This window comes from Lolium rigidum, chromosome 2 (assembly GCF_022539505.1).
Source record: "Lolium rigidum isolate FL_2022 chromosome 2, APGP_CSIRO_Lrig_0.1, whole genome shotgun sequence".
NCBI classification, from domain to species: Eukaryota; Viridiplantae; Streptophyta; class Magnoliopsida; order Poales; family Poaceae; genus Lolium; species Lolium rigidum.
The window spans coordinates 169,902,613-169,922,243 of record NC_061509.1 but is presented as its reverse complement, the minus strand read 5'-3'; positions in this window follow the sequence as shown (position 1 = coordinate 169,922,243).

Here is a 19,631-nt window from a genome sequence, read left to right as displayed (position 1 = left end):
TTATAACTATTTGGGAAGCAAAAAATATAACCTTTCTTACGTCAGAATGACAGCACATCATCTTCCTGAACACAAAAATCTGTCCTTCCAATGCTGCATAGCAAAACCCATGTACCATGAACATGGTGTCGCATGTGTGCATGCATTCCCTGTATGTCTGTATTAGTTCTAGTGCCACTCGGCCGACCCACTCACTACAAGTAGAAGTCAAGCAGTCAACTGAGCGTAAATGGCCAAGCAACACAAGCGGATGCCGACTCCTGTACTCACGCGCGCGGAAGGAAGGTTGCGCGACACGGGGACTGCGACAGTGCACCGACATGGCCAGCCCAGCCGCCAAAAGCGGGGCACCAAGGGAGCTGCATCAGGTCCAGAAATGGCAGCGTGCGTCCTGGCGTTGATATCCGGTCGGCTGATGATCGATCTCTCACTGTCTAACCCAACATCATCTCTAGCTTAGCTCGATAGTGAGGGCGTCAGTACTGCTAATCAGGGCTGGGCCTGTTCCATCAAGTCTCGGATAAGCCTGTCATTTTGGGGCAACATTTGGTCTCCACCTCTCTGATTGCGTACTGCTTAATGTGCGGCTATGAAGTGAAGTGAAGTGCAAGCTAAAGGAGGAACATCTCTTGGAGAGAGTGACCGTGAGGTGCTATCACGGGGGGCTCTTGATTCATGGGGAGTTCATTGTACTAGCTTAGCCCACCCTGTCATGTTCGATTCTGAATGTCGGTTTCGCTTGAGAACAGGAAACTGGCAAACTGTGCTTAGCTAGGTACAGCAACCGACGGGATCAATTTGTACAATCCACCATCCATTCCTAGCTCTGATAGATGGCGATGGCGTCAGTACTGCTATAATCGGGGCTGGGTCTGTTCCATCATCCTCGGATAAGGCTGTCATTTGGGGCATCATTTGGTCTCCTGATTCCGCTCTCTGATTGCGTACTTGCTTTGTAATGTGTGGCTCTGAAACTGAAGTGGCTGATGTGCATGCCAAAGGAAGAACATTGCTGCTGAGATTGAGCGTGAGGTACATTGGTGGGTTCTGGATTCATGGAGAGTTCATTGTACTACTAGCTTAGCCCATCCTGAATGTCGGTTTCTCTAGAGAAGGGGAAAACGCCCAGTTGCCTAGCTAGGCTGTACATGGTTCCTCTGAAGTTCCCAACGGAGCACGCCATATGAGAAGTATATTTCTTTTACAGTCTACCACATTGTCGGCTTTCGGCAACTGTTGTAGGTTACACATATAAGAAGCCAGATTCTGAAATTACAAGTACCGTGGAGCAAAAAGATGGCACGCTTGTCGGTGGGCTTTGTTTCAGTACACCCTTCGAATATATATTGTTGTGATTTCCGTTGTCAGCCAACTGTGGAGAGTAGAACATAATTACACCCTCCATCTCATAATATAAGTTATTATTACAACCGATTACAACCAATAGAGCGGCATGCTCGATAAGCAACGAAAACAAACAACCAATAGATCACAGCCTATATTGGCCGTAGTAACATCTTATATTATGACACATAATATTAAGTAGTTAGTACGGTACTACGGTCTATGTAAGGGAGTAATTCTAAGTTATCACGGGTAATTAGCAGGGTCTATATATCTCATGCATCCAGGGGATATCAGGTCATCTTCCATCTACCGACGCCATAGATCTCCCATTCTGGGTCAATCAGTTGCGTCAATCATATCGGCTCTTCAATTTTATGCAGACGTGATCAGTGCGTTAACAGCAGACAATGTATTATTAAAGGGGCTCATAGGTCCTATTAAAAAAATGTATTTTAAATTTGTTTCAAAATGTTAAAAAAAATCAAAATAAAATCCTGAGTGTGCATCCTCATATTCTATGTTAGCTCACAAAAGTTTGGCACGAAAAAACATGTTATATGCACTATGTAAAAAAAGACAAAAAAATGTTTCGTTAAAAGCTATTTTGGAGCGTCGGAATTTGTTTTTTTACACTGGCCACACAAAATAATATGTTTCTATGAAACTTCGTGCGCAACATAGAATGTCTGGATGTACACCCTCATATTTTTTTTCAGAATTTTTTAACATTTTGAAATATGATTTTGTATAGTGGGTGCATCTACACCTATAAGAGTATGAGCCAAAGTAGATTTCCCTTATTAAAGATGCAAGTGTCATGAGGCAACACATTCAGCTGCCGAATTACCATCGTTTCCATGCATAAGACTACATAGATAGTTACATAGTAGTAGTATATTCTTGCATTGAAGTTCGGATGACTGTTGTTTTAGGTGAATTTCCTAGTAAGTGTGAAGCATGAACAGTACGACCATAGACACTAGCAGTACTAGCTTGCATCAAACGTATCATACTATCATCCCCTATAGTGCTAATCAAAACCACAACAATGGTGTCAAGATCTTGACCCTATCACGGGAGCAGCAGAAACACAAAAGCATATGTATCACCGATATAAAAAAAACCTCATGTGCAGCATCGTGGCAACAAACTGCCACAAAGACAGAGACTAATTAATATAGTATAAACAAGCTACAAGCTATAGGTAGACCACTTTTTGCTGGGAACTCTGTGCACGGAGCAGGCATACATCATCATCGTCCCAGTCGCAGGAGCTTCAGCTAGAAAAGCAGGGCGTGCCAGCTGATTCACGTGCGTGTCATAGGCTAGCTCGTGATCAACGTCCCTAGCAAGCTAGCTAACCAGCTCGCTCGCGGAAACCGATGATGTCGCTACAGCAAATACAGCAATTTTCCGACCTCGTAATCTTTCCCCGATCAGGGCATCGTGGCGCTGTCGGAGGCAGGAGGCTGACTCAATGTCCGTACATCGCCATATTTTAAGGCTTTATAGCCTTTAGCTAGGGTCCTCGGTTCCCATTTTCTTAGGAGAGGAGTTCCCATGATTTTGTTTAGTTGCTTCAGTCTTTGAAAATGGGAAGTTGTGCATGTCTACAAAAGTATATAGATTGCCTCGGTTGCATTTGGTCTAAAATATGAAGTGAAAGAGTGGAAATGTAGTTGATTTGAAGGCTTTCATGGTAAGAGCTGCCACAAAGAAAATCACTTTGCTATGAAACCAATTGTAAGATATCAAATATGTGATATCTTATACTTTGAATTTTGTTCTGCCACATCTTTATCTTTTTCTCTGACAAATATGTGATATCACATAGCCAAAATCTTATACTACTTTGAGTACATATCATATAGTTAGAGCATGTCTAGCAGGCCCCTCAAAACGCGCGCACCTCGTATAATTCCGGTGGGATAGGGGGGTGAGGGCATTTTGGGCCGTCTAGCAGGCCCCGTATTCGGGCCGGGCCATATCGGCGAAATACGGGGCCCGTCAAACCCACCCCGCCGCCCCTTACAAATACAGGGTGTAGGTGCGAGTGAGGTTCCAACCCCTCACTCGCAACCCTAGCCAGCCGTGCGCCGCCGCCTCCCCGCACACACTCCGGCGAGCAATTTGCAGCCGCACGCCGCAACATTTGCACCGCCACCGGCCATGAGCGCACATCGGCGGAGTAGCGCCTCGCCCGCCACCAGATCGAAGCGACCCCGCTCATCGGACACGATGGAGGATGCGTGGCGCCGCTGCTGCAAGCTCTCCGCCGTCGGGAGTCGGCGTGCGGCGTGCAAGTACGCCGGCGCCGAATGGGTGCCGCCGACGCTCCGCGACTTCGCCGCGGGCAGCCGCTACCACAAGGTCGACCCGCCGCTGAAGCCGATGAGCGGCGGCGCTTTCGACAAATGGCGGAGCGAGTGGGAGCAGCAACGTTCATGGAACGCCGCATGGGAGGGGAGCTCCAGCGGCGGAGCGTCGCGAGCCGGCGACGAGGAAGAGGAGGCGGAGGAGGGGGAGGACCCCCTCTACTTGGAGGCGGTGGCCGCGTCCATGAAGGAGGCCGCCGACAAGGCTCGGGCAAAGGTGGAGGAGGCGGCGTAGGCCATCACCGCTGTCGAGGAGATGAAGGCGCGGGAGGCCGCCGCCACTGTGAAAATCGTCATCCTCGATGACTAGGTGGCATTGTAGAAGTCGCGATCCAGTAGAATCGCGGAATTTTGTATATCCCTATCTATGATCTATCTATGAACGTGATGAACTATCTATGAATGTTCCCGGGTTTTGCAATTTTCAAAAATACGGGGTAAAATACGGTCTGTTAGACGGAATGGATCGTGCGTGACAATTTTTTTGATACAGGACCCTCTACTCACGTTTTACGGGCAGAAAAATAGGGGTCTTTTAGACATGCTCTATCGATTTTGGCCAAAGTCTAACAATTGTAAGATATCAAATATGTGATATCACATAGCCAAAATCTACCACATCTTTATCTTTTCTCTGACGGAGAGGGAGTAGCTGTTCTTCTGCAAGGAAGATTTCAATAGTATTTAGTAAATGTACTTTCTGACAATACTTAGACGGAACCTTTGAACAAAGCTCATTGTTTTATGGGATGGACTCTGCACTCGAGGAACAAGGCCGCCGCCAACAGTGACCCTGGCGCAGCGTACGTGTGGGCCGGGAGGGCGTACGTACCACACATGGGTGTTTTTACCGTATGGATCTGACGTCCTAGTTTCTGACATAAGACGACTCACTGTCCAATTGACCAGCCAGATGCAGAAACTTATTCTTACTTTTCCGATCCGAGGAGTTATATTACCAGGAGATTCTCTCCCTGTCATAAAATGCTGGTTTTATATATGCAATACTCTCTCGGTCAATTGAATCATAGATAGATTAATAGATAGGTCTTCGCGCGAACTCGAAAGTCTGGTCGGTCCTCGACAGTGAATTAGAAATAGTTATTTCTCGTCCACGTGAAATCGTCTAAGCTTGCATGCTCTCTTGAGAAGAATGAGAACCGGAAACTACACATCACGTGAATTCGTGCATGTTCACGGTCTTAAATTTGAATGTCACTGTGGTAGCTAGCACACATATAAATATGGTGCTGTGCTTGGTCATATTTGGTGTATGTAAGATACAACCTATTGATATAGTACAGTTGTCTCTTACAATCTAATATCGCAGACGGTAACACGCTAAAAGATAATGCACTGGGAGTGGCTTTAGTTGATCGATCATCGCACAAATTTATATATGTGAGGAAAAGTGCAAGAATGAACGATAAATTGATCATATAGGTGCTCAGATGTGTAAGTTGGTAATGGTAAGTTTGACATCACAATTAACTATGGATCATGTGTTAAGCATAGCGACTCCGCAAAAATATTGTGGCTGAGTGACCAGGATCTTCAGTCTAGTGCACATGCGAGAAATAAAACACTTCAAGCTTTCTTTACTTAGGCACACATGCAAAAAGAAAAACTCCGGTGTTTAAATATGCTACTTGCTGAAATATGCTAGACATGATGTTCATCAGTTAGGAATATATATACCATGTGGCTCAAGAATTGAGAAAAATACTTCAAAGTTTGATCCTGTCGTATATATGCCTAACCATCGAACATCACACCTAGCTAGCAGACACACAAGCACACACTAATTAATTAATCAACTAATTATAATTTCCATCAACTACAGTTCCTAACATTGCCAATTTGGAAATAAATATTTATTGCTAGATATATACTTGCTGTTATAGAATATCATGGTCTACCTGTTATGTTCTAAAAAGAAGCTAATGGTCAAAACAATAGCTGTGCTGACTCTCCAACTTCGGTGAAGAATCACTTGCTTGTGATTGTGATGAACACGATCGGTTTGCGGATAGGATCCTTCATAGTTCCGTTGGTCAGACCAAACCTGTGTTCTGAATTTGTTGCACCGCTCTACGCTGGACTCCGTGGAACATCAGAAATAAGTTCATTATTGAGGGAACTTTTCCTTCTTAGCCCGTTAATGCCTTGTATAAAATGTCGATGTACTTGCAGGTGTGGAAACCAGTGAGTAGGAGACAAGATCAATAAGCGGTGGAGTTGACGATAGGCAAGATTTGTGCGCTCCATATCACTATCCGAGACACTCCCGCCTAGGAGTTCTCGTTGCTCTTGCTTGTATCCATTCTTCTTTCTTCTTTGCGTTTGGGCGTGAGTGAGTTGGTGATCTCTTCTGGTCTAGACTTTGTTCTTATCTGGATGGTTGATCCTTGTGTGTGTTGTAAGACTGCTTGTTTGTACTCTGCCGTGGGAGCTTTATTAATTTAAAACCGGGCTATGCTCGAGCCTTCCATCTGATGAACAAGATGCATGCTAATTAAGCTAGATCAGTGTTTCAATCTCGTCGTAAAACTTTGGTCAAGTTGCACATGGTATGGCCCAATTAGTGTGGTCAGCAGCCTCTTGGCGCCAATAATGAAGTTTGTCTTGCGTGCCCAAGTAGCTATTAGCTAGCTCCCAAGAGGAGAGCTATTCAGTGATTGCATCATGTCTCTTGTGCAATAACACTTAGCTGGTCCTTGCAAGATTCCCACTGTGCATATAAGCTCTAGTGAATGAATGCCCACAAAGCCTAGATTTTTGTGATACTACTCCCATATGATTTGGTGTACAAATATGCATATATTTCACTGCATGTTATTACACTCAAGTCCACGCGCATACATAATCGAAATGAATCCGGTTAGAGTTTTCAAACTACTTAGGCTATTTTTGTCTACGACATGCGTACACATGTAACTTCTCGCCTTCTCGGGTATTTGTTTGTTTGTAGTGCACTGGATCTAGGCCCACAAGAGCACCTGATCAAGAACACAAGGAGAGCTTTCCTACACTACGGGAACAACTTCATATGCCGACGGCCCCGTACCGTCGGCACAACCACTTCAACCGTCGGCACCGGCTGTGCCGACGGTGACCGTCGGCACAGGCTGGTCGGCACATTTCCGGTCGGGGCAGCTCCCATCACCGTCGGCACAGTGGACCACCGTCGGCACACGCTGCACCGACGGCTGGGACGGTGGCCGTCGGCCGTGCCACCGTCGGCACGGGGCGTTGGTCGTCCGCAACGGAGTGACGGCGCTGGCGAGGCCGTTAGGCTGTGCCGACGGTGAAACCGTCGGTACAGCTGCTCCGATTTTCCCGGAATGCGTGGGCGCGAAAACCGAAAAATTTCGAAACCGGCAAAAAAACGCGCGCTGGGCCGGCCGTGCCGACGGTGTCACCGTCGGCACGCACCTCGCCATTTGGCACAGCTACGGGCTCGTGCCGACGGTGACACCGTCGGCACAACCGGCCCGTGTTTTTTTCGGTTTTCGCCATTTTTGCTCTATTAGCTCGGAAAATTGCTCGAAATTGCACATATTATAATATTGAATGCCCGAGTAACATATATAGCACCATATAGCACAAAGATATCACCGTATAGCACCAAATCTCACAAATATAGCATCAAATCTCACAAATAGCACAAATATAGCATACAAGACCATGGTACATACACCGGATCCACTACAAAGATGAAGCGTGTCATCATGTGCTAGTACAATGTAGAAACTATGGTGGTGCACCACCCGAGTGACGATCTAGCTACGGTGACGAGCTAGCTCCGAGTCGGTGAAGTGAGGCCGTCGTATCTCGACGGTGCTCGGGAGGTAGAACCACGACGAGAGCCACCGGAACCGAGAAAAATGCCGAGGTTCGGCGGAAGCACCAGGAGAATGGCGACCGGGGTGCATCGGCGTACCACAAGGAGTGTCGTTCCCGGATTCTCCCAATCCCTACATGTTGGAGGGAGTTAGCAACTTAGCCATGTCACACCAAGTTAGCAACTTAGCCAAGTTAGCAACTTACCGGGTCAACTCGACGCCGACGCTTGTACATGATATAGAACTCCTCCTTGGACGGGAACACCGGCGTCGGCCCGGATGAGGTGGCTCGGGAGTGGTTCCTCTCGCACTCCGCTCATCATGAACCGAGTGAAACTCCGCAAGAAACGGGAGAGATTGCTCAGATTCAAACATGGGGACTTATGATGTTTTGCAACCATAGAGATTGAAACTTACCGCCATCTCGGTTGCTCGTCCACTGGACATAGGCATCTTTCACAAGGTCATGCTCCTTAATCTTCTCGAGATACTCCTCGTAAGCTACTCGCGTAGGCCTCCTCGAGCTGAGTCTACAATTTCGGAAATAATGCGTCTCATCAACATAGCCATTCAGGAACAAGAGTCAAAACGAGAGGATGAAAGTGTGGATGACTTACATCTACCTCTACCCGAGAACGGCTCGTAGTCCGCGAGGAGGTAGCGTAGGCTGCCGGAGGGAGGGTAGCCTTGATCTGCGTGAAGTTCCTCCGAGGCTTGAAACCCCCGGCAAGGCGGGCGGGACGTCCATGCGGCTGGCCGGACCCCGCCAGCATCATCGCCACCTCGTCGACCGGCTCGGTCATCGGGTCCTCCACCTCTGGATGGAGCTTGGCGTACTCCTCGCAGTATCTTTCCTTGCTCTCTTTGGCCTTGCCGTAGTACCTCTCAGGCGCGGGCCGAGGCTCGTTCGGACTGGGCGTCACCAGCCTTCATGTGCGTCCACGCTTCCATCTCACCAACTTCCCTCCCGAGCTTCTTCCCCGCATCACAAAACAAATGTTATGCATATCATCGAAAATCAAAAAAATGCAGCTTGTTCCATTTTTATATGTACCGGACGCTCCCGATAGCGATCGGTGCCGCTCGCTCCCCGCACTCGTGTGTTCCCCGGTTCCCACGGTTGGCCTTGTTCCGGTCGCTCACGGCCTTGAAATCGGGGTTTTCGCCGACCCAATTCTTGACCAACTCCATGAAGGCGGCCCTCTTATTATTATCAGCCCAATGTGGTACAACCTCGCAAAATCAAAACTCATTTGAAGAACAAACAATATAGTTGCAAGTTAGCCGCAGTACATAGAATCGCATTGACAATTACTTACCGACATGAATTGCTCTATCGTCATAGCCGGGCGAGTCCTCGCACAATCTCAGGCTTTGTGTACCTTACGCCCTGCTCAAGCATAGAAGTGGCCGATGCACGTGATCCTCTCGGTTGTACCACTCGCTGCCGTGTCAACTTCCGACACATGCTACGGAGGATCACGTCCGCCCTCTCCTTATGCTCGGTCGCCACCCTATAATTGCGCTCGCAATCAAGCATAACAGAAAGTGTGAGAGGCATGAGTTATCACGGTGGGGTTATCAACTACATATGAACGAAACCCAAAGAGTATGCATTACGTACCCAAAACTTCTTGATCACGGCGTCGGCGGCGGAAGTAAAGCCGGGGTAAGGCGCTATCTCAAAGTCTTCCCAAGTGTAGGCTAGCTTCGACTCGCCCCCAAGGACCGGAGTGTACATCCCCGGCCAGTACTTCCTAATAGCAGCTCCAATCAGACTCCCTGGCACGCGGACATTCCCCGTGTATGTGAAATTCCTGCACAATTATCAAACATTAGAAAATGCTAAGTGTCATAACGAAAATGAAATCACCTTACTACTTACTCTGTCTTTCCCGGGACAAGGAGCCACTTCTCATCCTCCGTAGCAGGTTCCTTACTCTCATCGGGAACTCGCGCTTCCCCACGAATCCGCAACTTCTTCGGAGCCATCTCCGTCGAAGCCTCCTCGTCCCTAGACTCCTCCTCCTCCTCCCTAGTGTCCTCCTCCTCCTCCCTAGTGTCCTCCTCCTCGTCCATAGACCGTGAAGCCACCGAGCCGGAAGCGAGGGAATGTCGGCTAGAAGGAGCTGTGCATTCCCCCTCGTCCTCCGGCCTCGTCCTCCCCCTCGTCCTCCGGCCTCGTCCTCCCCCTCGTCCTCCCGGCTCGTCCTCCCCCTCGTCCTCCCCGCCCTCCGTGCCGCGTCTTCGTAACGCCGGGTGGGAACAATGGGTCTTCCACTCCGTCCGGAAGCACCCGGCCCCGGCTTCCGCCGATGCATCCGATCAAGCAAGGAGCTCGATGATGCCTTCCGTCCGCTCATATTGGGCAATTACCCGCATAAGAAAAAGAGAAAATAATTAATAAGCATGTTGAAAATTAATAAGCATAATGACAAATATAGGTACTAAGCATAATGAAAAATGTAGGTATTAAGCATAATGACAAATGTATGTATTAAGCATAATGATAATGTAGGTACTAAGCATAAAAGACCCTCACCATTCATCACCACTCTCATCTCTAGGCATTGGGTTCTCAGCCTCACTATCAAAATTTCAATTTCAATTTCAATTTGCAAATTTACATTACAATTTCAATTTTAATTTGCAAAAGCTAAAAAAAATAAAAAAAAGGTAAGAACCTTACCATGGCCGGGGCAGGGTGCAGGGAGGGCGGCGGCCGGGAGGACGGCGGCGGCGCGGGGACGGCGCGGGGCAGGGCGGCGCGGGGACCGCGCGCAGGGCAGCGGCGGCGGCCGGGAGGACGGCGGCGGCGCGGCGGCGCGGCGCGCGCGCGCGCGGGGGCGAGGGAGTGGGCGCGGGCCGGGCAGGGTGCGGGGGAGGGCGGCGTCGCGGGGGAGGGCGGCGCGCGGGGGCGGGCGGCGCGCGCGCGGCGCGGGCGGCGGCGGCGCGCGTGGAGGGCGAGCGGCGCGCGGGGGTCGGGCGTGGGGGCGGGGCTGCGGGCCGGGGTGGGTGTGCGTGTGTGGATGAGGGCCGGCCGGCCGGCTCGACCTCACGTTAAGTGGGTGTGTGTGCCGACGGCCGGGGTTGTGCTCGACGGTGACCGTCGGGACACTTTTTTTTTTTTTAAATAAACATTGTCACTATTTATTCCAAATAATAAAAACATAATATATCATCTCAAATACTAATACTATATCATCTCAAATAATAGGGTTTAGGTTGTGCTGACGGTGACCGTCTGCACAAGTTATTTTTTTATTTTTTCAGCTTTTTAAAATAAACATTATCACTATTTATTCCAAATAATAAGAACAGAATATATCATCTCAAATACTAACACTAATCCTAACCCTAACCCTAAACCCTAGATCCGATCCTCGATTTCTGAAGAAACCCTAGTTCTGTTGACCGCGCCGTCTACCCCTTTAACTGCATCCCATCGGGGTTCCCCGGTGGGCGTATGCCTACGTTTGAGCTTGGTTAGGTCATAGGTACATGTGGAAACAAAAATCATCCCATATGATATCAAGTTTCTCTCCGGTTCACGTACGAGGGAGTCCCCCCTATACATGCGGAATCCGCCCAAGTGTAGGAACCCCCGTCCGAGAAGCCGGACACACCCGGGGGTAGCATTGGATGTAGAACCATCACAAATCACTTATGTGCATGCCATGTGGACACACACAAGTTTTGGGGCCATTCCCTAGATCCGACGCTCGATTTCGAAGAAACCCTAGTTCCGTTGACCGCGCCGTCTACCCCTTTGATCGCATCCCATCGGGGTCCCCGGTGGGCATATGCCTCCATTTGAGCTTGGTTAGGTCATAGGTACATGTGGAAACAAAAATCATCCCATATGATATCAAGATTCTCTCCGGTTCACGTACGAGGAGTCCCCCCTATACATGCGAATCCGCCCAAGTGTAGGAACCCCCGTCCGAGAAGCCGGACACACCCGGGGGTAGCATTGGATGTAGAACCATCACAAATCACTTATGTGCATGCCATGTGGACACACACAAGTTTTGGGGCCATTCCCTAGATCCGACGCTCGATTTCCGAAGAAACCCTAGTTCCGTTGACCGCGCCGTCTACCCCTTTGATCGCATCCCATCGGGGTCCCCGGTGGGCATATGCCTCCATTTGAGCTTGGTTAGGTCATAGGTACATGTGGAAACAAAAATCATCCCATATGATATCAAGTTTCTCTCCGGTTCACGTACGAGGGAGTCCCCCCTATACATGCGGAATCCGCCCAAGTGTAGGAACCCCCGTCCGAGAAGCCGGACACACCCGGGGGTAGCATTGGATGTAGAACCATCACAAATCACTTATGTGCATGCCATGTGGACACACACAAGTTTTGGGGCCATTCCCTAGATCCGATGCTCGATTTCCGAAGAAACCCTAGTTCCGTTGACCGCGCCGTCTACCCCTTTGACTCGCATCCCATCTGGGGTCCCCGGTGGGCGTGTGCCTCCATTTGAGCTTGGTTAGGTCATAGGTACATGTGGAAACAAGGATCATCCCATATGATCCCAAGGTTCTCTCCGGTTCACCTCCGAGGGAGTTCCCCCTATACATGCGGATCCGCCTAAGTGTAGGAACCCCCGTCCGAGAAGCCGGACACACCCGGGGGTAGCATTGGATATAAAACCATCACAAATCACTTATGTGCATGCCATGTGGACACACACAAGTTTTGGGGCCATTCCCTAGATCCGACGCTCGATTTCCGAAGAAACCCTAGTTCCGCCGACCGCGCCGTCTACCCCTTTGACTCGCATCCCATCGGGGTCCCTCGGTGGGCATATGCCTCCATTTGAGCTTGGTTAGGTCATAGGTACATGTGGAAACAAAAATCATCCCATATGATATCAAGTTTCTCTCCGGTTCACGTACGAGGAGTCCCCCTATACATGCGGAATCCGCCCAAGTGTAGGAACCCCCGTCCGAGAAGCCGGACACACCCGGGGGTAGCATTGGATGTAGAACCATCACAAATCACTTATGTGCATGCCATGTGGACACACACAAGTTTTGGGGCCATTCCCTAGATCCGATGCTCGATTTCCGAAGAAACCCTAGTTCCGTTGACCGCGCCGTCTACCCCTTTGATCGCATCCCATCGGGGTCCCCCGGTGGGCGTGTGCCTCCATTTGAGCTTGGTTAGGTCATAGGTACATGTGGAAACAAGGATCATCCCATATGATCCCAAGGTTCTCTCCGGTTCACCTCCGAGGAGTTCCCCCTATACATGCGAATCCGCCTAAGTGTAGGAACCCCCGTCCGAGAAGCCGGACACACCCGGGGGGGTAGCATTGGATATAAAACCATCACAAATCACTTATGTGCATGCCATGTGGACACACACAAGTTTTGGGGCCATTCCCTAGATCCGACGCTCGATTTCTGAAGAAACCCTAGTTCCGCCGACCGCGCCGTCTACCCCTTTGATCGCATCCCATCGGGGTCCCCGGTGGGCGTATGCCTCCATTTGAGCTTGGTTAGGTCATAGGTACATGTGGAAACAAAAATCATCCCATATGATATCAAGTTTCTCTCCGGTTCACGTACGAGGGAGTCCCCCCTATACATGCGTAATCCGCCCAAGTGTAGGAACCCCCGTCCGAGAAGCCGGACACACCCGGGGGTAGCATTGGATGTAGAACCATCACAAATCACTTATGTGCATGCCATGTGGACACACACAAGTTTTGGGGCCATTCCCTAGATCCGACGCTCGATTTCGAAGAAACCCTAGTTCTCGTTGACCGCGCCGTCTACCCCTTTGATCGCATCCCATCTGGGGTCCCCGGTGGGCGTGTGCCTCCATTTGAGCTTGGTTAGGTCATAGGTACATGTGGAAACAAAAATCATCCCATATGATATCAAGATTCTCTCCGGTTCACGTACGAGGAGTCCCCCCTATACATGCGAATCCGCCCAAGTGTAGGAACCCCCGTCCGAGAAGCCGGGACACACCCGGGGGTAGCATTGGATGTAGAACCATCACAAATCACTTATGTGCATGCCATGTGGACACACACAAGTTTTGGGGCCATTCCCTAGATCCGACGCTCGATTTCCGAAGAAACCCTAGTTCCGTTGACCGCGCCGTCTACCCCTTTGATCGCATCCCATCTGGGGTCCCCGGTGGGCATATGCCTCCATTTGAGCTTGGTTAGGTCATAGGTACATGTGGAAACAAAAATCATCCCATATGATATCAAGTTTCTCTCCGGTTCACGTACGAGGGAGTCCCCCCCTATACATGCAGAATCTGCCCAAGTGTAGGAACCCCCCGTCCGAGAAGCCGGACACACCCGGGGGGGTAGCATTGGATGTAGAACCATCACAAATCACTTATGTGCATGCCATGTGGACACACACAAGTTTTGGGGCCATTCCCTAGATCCGATGCTCGATTTCTCGAAGAAACCCTAGTTCCGTTGACCGCGCCGTCTACCCCTTTGATCGCATCCCATCGGGGTCCCCCGGTGGGCGTGTGCCTCCATTTGAGCTTGGTTAGGTCATAGGTACATGTGGAAACAAGGATCATCCCATATGATCCCAAGGTTCTCTCCGGTTCACCTCCGAGGAGTTCCCCCTATACATGCGGAATCCGCCTAAGTGTAGGAACCCCCGTCCGAGAAGCCGGACACACCCGGGGGTAGCATTGGATATAAAACCATCACAAATCACTTATGTGCATGCCATGTGGACACACACAAGTTTTGGGGCCATTCCCTAGATCCGACGCTCGATTTCCGAAGAAACCCTAGTTCCGCCGACCGCGCCGTCTACCCCTTTGATCGCATCCCATCGGGGTCCCCCGGTGGGCATATGCCTCCATTTGAGCTTGGTTAGGTCATAGGTACATGTGGAAACAAAAATCATCCCATATGATATCAAGTTTCTCTCCGGTTCACGTACGAGGGAGTCCCCCCCTATACATGCGGAATCCGCCCAAGTGTAGGAACCCCCGTCCGAGAAGCCGGACACACCCGGGGGTAGCATTGGATGTAGAACCATCACAAATCACTTATGTGCATGCCATGTGGACACACACAAGTTTTGGGGCCATTCCCTAGATCCGATGCTCGATTTCCGAAGAAACCCTAGTTCCGTTGACCGCGCCGTCTACCCCTTTGATCGCATCCCATCGGGGTCCCCCGGTGGGCGTGTGCCTCCATTTGAGCTTGGTTAGGTCATAGGTACATGTGGAAACAAGGATCATCCCATATGATCCCAAGGTTCTCTCCGGTTCACCTCCGAGGAGTTCCCCCTATACATGCGGAATCCGCCTAAGTGTAGGAACCCCCGTCCGAGAAGCCGGACACACCCGGGGGTAGCATTGGATATAAAACCATCACAAATCACTTATGTGCATGCCATGTGGACACACACAAGTTTTGGGGCCATTCCCTAGATCCGACGCTCGATTTCGAAGAAACCCTAGTTCTGCCGACCGCGCCGTCTACCCCTTTGATCGCATCCCATCGGGGTCCCCGGTGGGCATATGCCTCCATTTGAGCTTGGTTAGGTCATAGGTACATGTGGAAACAAAAATCATCCCATATGATATCAAGTTTCTCTCCGGTTCACGTACGAGGAGTCCCCCCTATACATGCGAATCCGCCCAAGTGTAGGAACCCCCGTCCGAGAAGCCGGACACACCCGGGGGTAGCATTGGATGTAGAACCATCACAAATCACTTATGTGCATGCCATGTGGACACACACAAGTTTTGGGGCCATTCCCTAGATCCGATGCTCGATTTACGAAGAAACCCTAGTTCCGTTGACCGCGCCGTCTACCCCTTTGATCGCATCCCATCGGGGTCCCCGGTGGGCGTGTGCCTCCATTTGAGCTTGGTTAGGTCATAGGTACATGTGAAAACAAGGATCATCCCATATGATCCCAAGGTTCTCTCCGGTTCACCTCCGAGGGAGTTCCCCCTATACATGCGGAATCCGCCTAAGTGTAGGAACCCCTGTCCGAGAAGCCGGACACACCGGGGGGTAGCATTGGATATAAAACTATCACAAATCACTTATGTGCATGCCATGTGGACACACACAAGTTTTGGGGCCATTCCCTAGATCCGACGCTCGATTTCGACGAAACCCTAGTTACGTTGACCGCGCCGTCTACCCCTTTGATCGCATCCCATCGGGGTCCCCGGTGGGCATATGCCTCCATTTGAGCTTGGTTAGGTCATAGGTACATGTGGAAACAAAAATCATCCCATATGATATCAAGTTTCTCTCCGGTTCACGTACGAGGAGTCCCCCCTATACATGCGAATCCGCCCAAGTGTAGGAACCCCTGTCCGAGAAGCCGGACACACCCGGGGGTAGCATTGGATGTAGAACCATCACAAATCACTTATGTGCATGCCATGTGGACACACACAAGTTTTGGGGCCATTCCCTAGATCCGATGCTCGATTTCTGACGAAACCCTAGTTATGTTGACCGCGCCGTCTACCCCTTTGACTGCATCCCATCGGGGTCCCCGGTGGGCGTGTGCCTCCATTTGAGCTTGGTTAGGTCATAGGTACATGTGGAAACAAAAATCATCCCATATGATATCAAGTTTCTCTCCGGTTCACGTACGAGGGAGTCCCCCCCTATACATGCAGAATCTGCCCAAGTGTAGGAACCCCCTGTCCGAGAAGCCGGACACACCCGGGGGGTAGCATTGGATGTAGAACCATCACAAATCACTTATGTGCATGCCATGTGGACACACACAAGTTTTGGGGCCATTCCCTAGATCCGATGCTCGATTTCTACGAAACCCTAGTTCCGTTGACCGCGCCGTCTACCCCTTTGATCGCATCCCATCGGGGGTCCCCGGTGGGCGTGTGCCTCCATTTGAGCTTGGTTAGGTCATAGGTACATGTGGAAACCCTTTCCCGCTCTTTTTTCCCGCCCACCCTTTCCCGCTCCTTCTCTCCCGCCTTTTTTTCCTGCCCACCCTTTCACGCTGCTTCTCTCCCGCCCTTTTTTTCCGCCCACCCTTTCCCGCTCCTTCTCTCCCGCCTTTTTTTTCCCTCCATGATTTCCCGCCAAGTTTTCCCGCCCACCCTTTCCCGCCCATTCCCTCCCGCCAAGTTCTCCCGCCGTTTCCGCCCCTTGCCGGCCTATATATAGCCATGTCTTCTCCACTAACAGCACCGACAACATTTCTCCCTTCATCGCTTCTCTCATCCAATAGAACCACAAAATCCTCTAAGCTGCCGCCGAGATGGCTCCTCGTCGCCGTAGCAACACGGGCTTCATCGGCGTTCGCTCGCGGCCTGCGGGACATTTCGCGGCTGAAATCACCGCCGGTGGTACGCGTGTGTGGCTCGGCACCTTCTACACGAAGGAGGCTGCTGCCCGCGCATACGACGTTGCGGCTTGGAGGTTTGGCCGGCCGCGCCACGAAATGAATTTCCCGGAGGTCGGGTCTCGACGGAAGCTCGGAGTCTCTCTCCGAGCCGCTACTTCGCTCACGGGGTGAAGCGCGGCGGTACGGGGCTGGCCGGCGGCGGATTGATACCACCGAGGCGGACGAGCGGTTCATGGCACGGTGGCGCGAGACCATCCCGGAGACGTCGAGGCAACGCGCGCATTCGGAAGGAGAAGCGGACGTACGGGAGAGAGAGGAGGGCGGGAAAGCGGCAGAGGAAGGCCGAGGTTGAAGCGAGTACGCCAAAGGAGAGGCGTCGACATGGGGGAGAATGATGAACGGTGGTCGTGGAACCTCACAACCACCGCTTCGGAGGACACCCCGGCGAGGATGAAGATTTCGACTTCTCCGATTAATATGTGTGTGTGTCGAGTCCGTGTGTCTAGCGGGTCATGTGTCGACCCGGTGTTAAGTGCTTTGTTCGTGTGTGGGTGTAGTTCTTTAAATGCTTTGGTTTGTGTGTGGGTCTAGTTCTTTAAGTGTTTTGGTTCTCGTGTGTGGGTGTAGTTTCTTTAAGTGTTTTGGTTCCTGTGTGTGGGTGCGGTTCTTTAACTCGTTTCGGTTCGTGTGTGGGTCTAGTTACGTAAGCGCTTTGGTATGTGTGTGAGTCTATTTATTTAAGTGTTTTGTATCGTGTCCGGGTCTTAAGTTCTTAAGTATATCACTTTTGTGTCCTTATACCGCCCTTATACATATATAGGTTTCCCGCAAAGGGGTTCGCCAAACTAGCAATAAGAAAGAAATAAACAAATAAAAATGATTGGGATTATCAATTATATGTAGTAAAAAATGTTAAATAAAAAATGTTAAATAAAAAATGTTAAATAAAAAATGTTAAATAAAAATGATGGGCTGTGCCGACGGCCGAGGTTGTGCCGTAGGCCACCGTCGGCACACGAGAAGAGGGGACCCAGTTGTCGAGTGCCGGGCCGACGGCCGAGGTTGCGCCGTGGGCCACCGTCGGCACGAAGCATAGACGGCGCCGTGACAGCAGTAACGGCTCGGCCCACCTACCGCGCCTGTGCCGACGGGTGAACCTGTGCCGACGGTGACCTTCGGGCGCTCTATCTTTGTGGCGACGGCCATGGTTGCGCCGACGGTGACCGTCGGTGTAGCATGCAGTGTGCCGACGGCCGGCCTATGCCGACGGTCAACTCCGTCGCCGGTCGACGAGGGCTTCTGTGCCGACGGCCCCGACATTTGGCCGTCGGCACATCTCTTGGCCGTCGGCACATGCCGGCTCTCCCGTAGTGCTAGCCATCTGCATGCATGAGAGGAGCAGCCTGTTTTTTTGGCTATAGCCTATAGATGTGGCAGCACACGTACATAATACTGCAGAGATTGTACGATGCATGGAGGAGGTCCAGAACACTTAAGCAAGCTCCAAAGCATAACTACAAAAGGAGCGCAGTGCAAGATGCGACCTCTCGAACGTCCTCATCGGGCTAAGGCCCACGAGTTGGTACGAAATACTGTTGTCTTTTAGCATGCGAATTTTGGAGTAAATCTTTTCAAAAGAATATGCAACATTAATACATAATCTTCTTATTAATAGGAAAGAATGGGCAGCCAATCCAAGAATCCTAAAACCTGTATTTACCCTGGAGAATGGCCGCATATATATTACAAACAACATTCTCGACAATGCGTCCCAAGCTTGGCAGGCATAGGATCTGACCATTGGTACAGCATTCTGGAAACATGAACCATTAGGCCTATCACACATTTTTGAGGGATTGCGCCGGTGTATGTAAATTGGAGCAAATACGTTGGATCGGTATAAACTGGAAAATTTCATAAACCGCTGTATGTAGATGCAGCTGGTCCAAACTTACAAGGCTGATGATAGACCTGCTTGTAAGTGAGATGAGAGCGGGAGAGATAGAGATAGAGATGGAGAGAGAGAGAGAGGAGTGTGCCTGTAAAAAGTATCAGTCTATTTCTTCAAATTATAAGATGTTCTTGGTTTTTCTAAATCATATGTATCTAGACGTATTTCCTGATTCAGATATTTTGTACTCCCTCCGTCCCGTTTTAATCAACGCGGGAGGAGAAAAACAATTCACTAATCACATTTTACAGTCCAGTCCTTAACAAAAATAGTAACCTCCGTCAAGCACTGGATCGATCGAGCTGGATCGATGAGGATGCCACCCGCCTCCGCCCGCTCCTGCTGGGGCCCGCCACGCACGGCGGCGGCGGCGACGGGGAGCTGCTGCCGGCGGCGGCGACGGGGAGCTGCGGCGACGGGGACGTGTCTGGGGCGAGTGTCGGGGTCAGGCTCCGCGACAGCCTCCAGCTCCGCCTGCCTGGGCTCCTCGGGCAAGAAGGCAGGGACGACACGGGCCTCACCAGCGCCGCCGAACCCGCTGCGGCGGTGGGACAGGCCGCCTTGATGGCGCGCCCAACAGATGAGACGGTGGAGGAAGCCGTGGCTGCAGGGGCGGCGGCGGAGGGAGAGGACTGGGAGGGAGGGAACGGGGGTAGGGGAAGGGGACGACGGGGTCGTGGGGCTGGTTTCCAGTTGACTTGGCAACCAACAGTGTACGCTCAAAAAACAAGAAAAAGTGGGGGGTTTTCGCAAAAAAGACAGCCA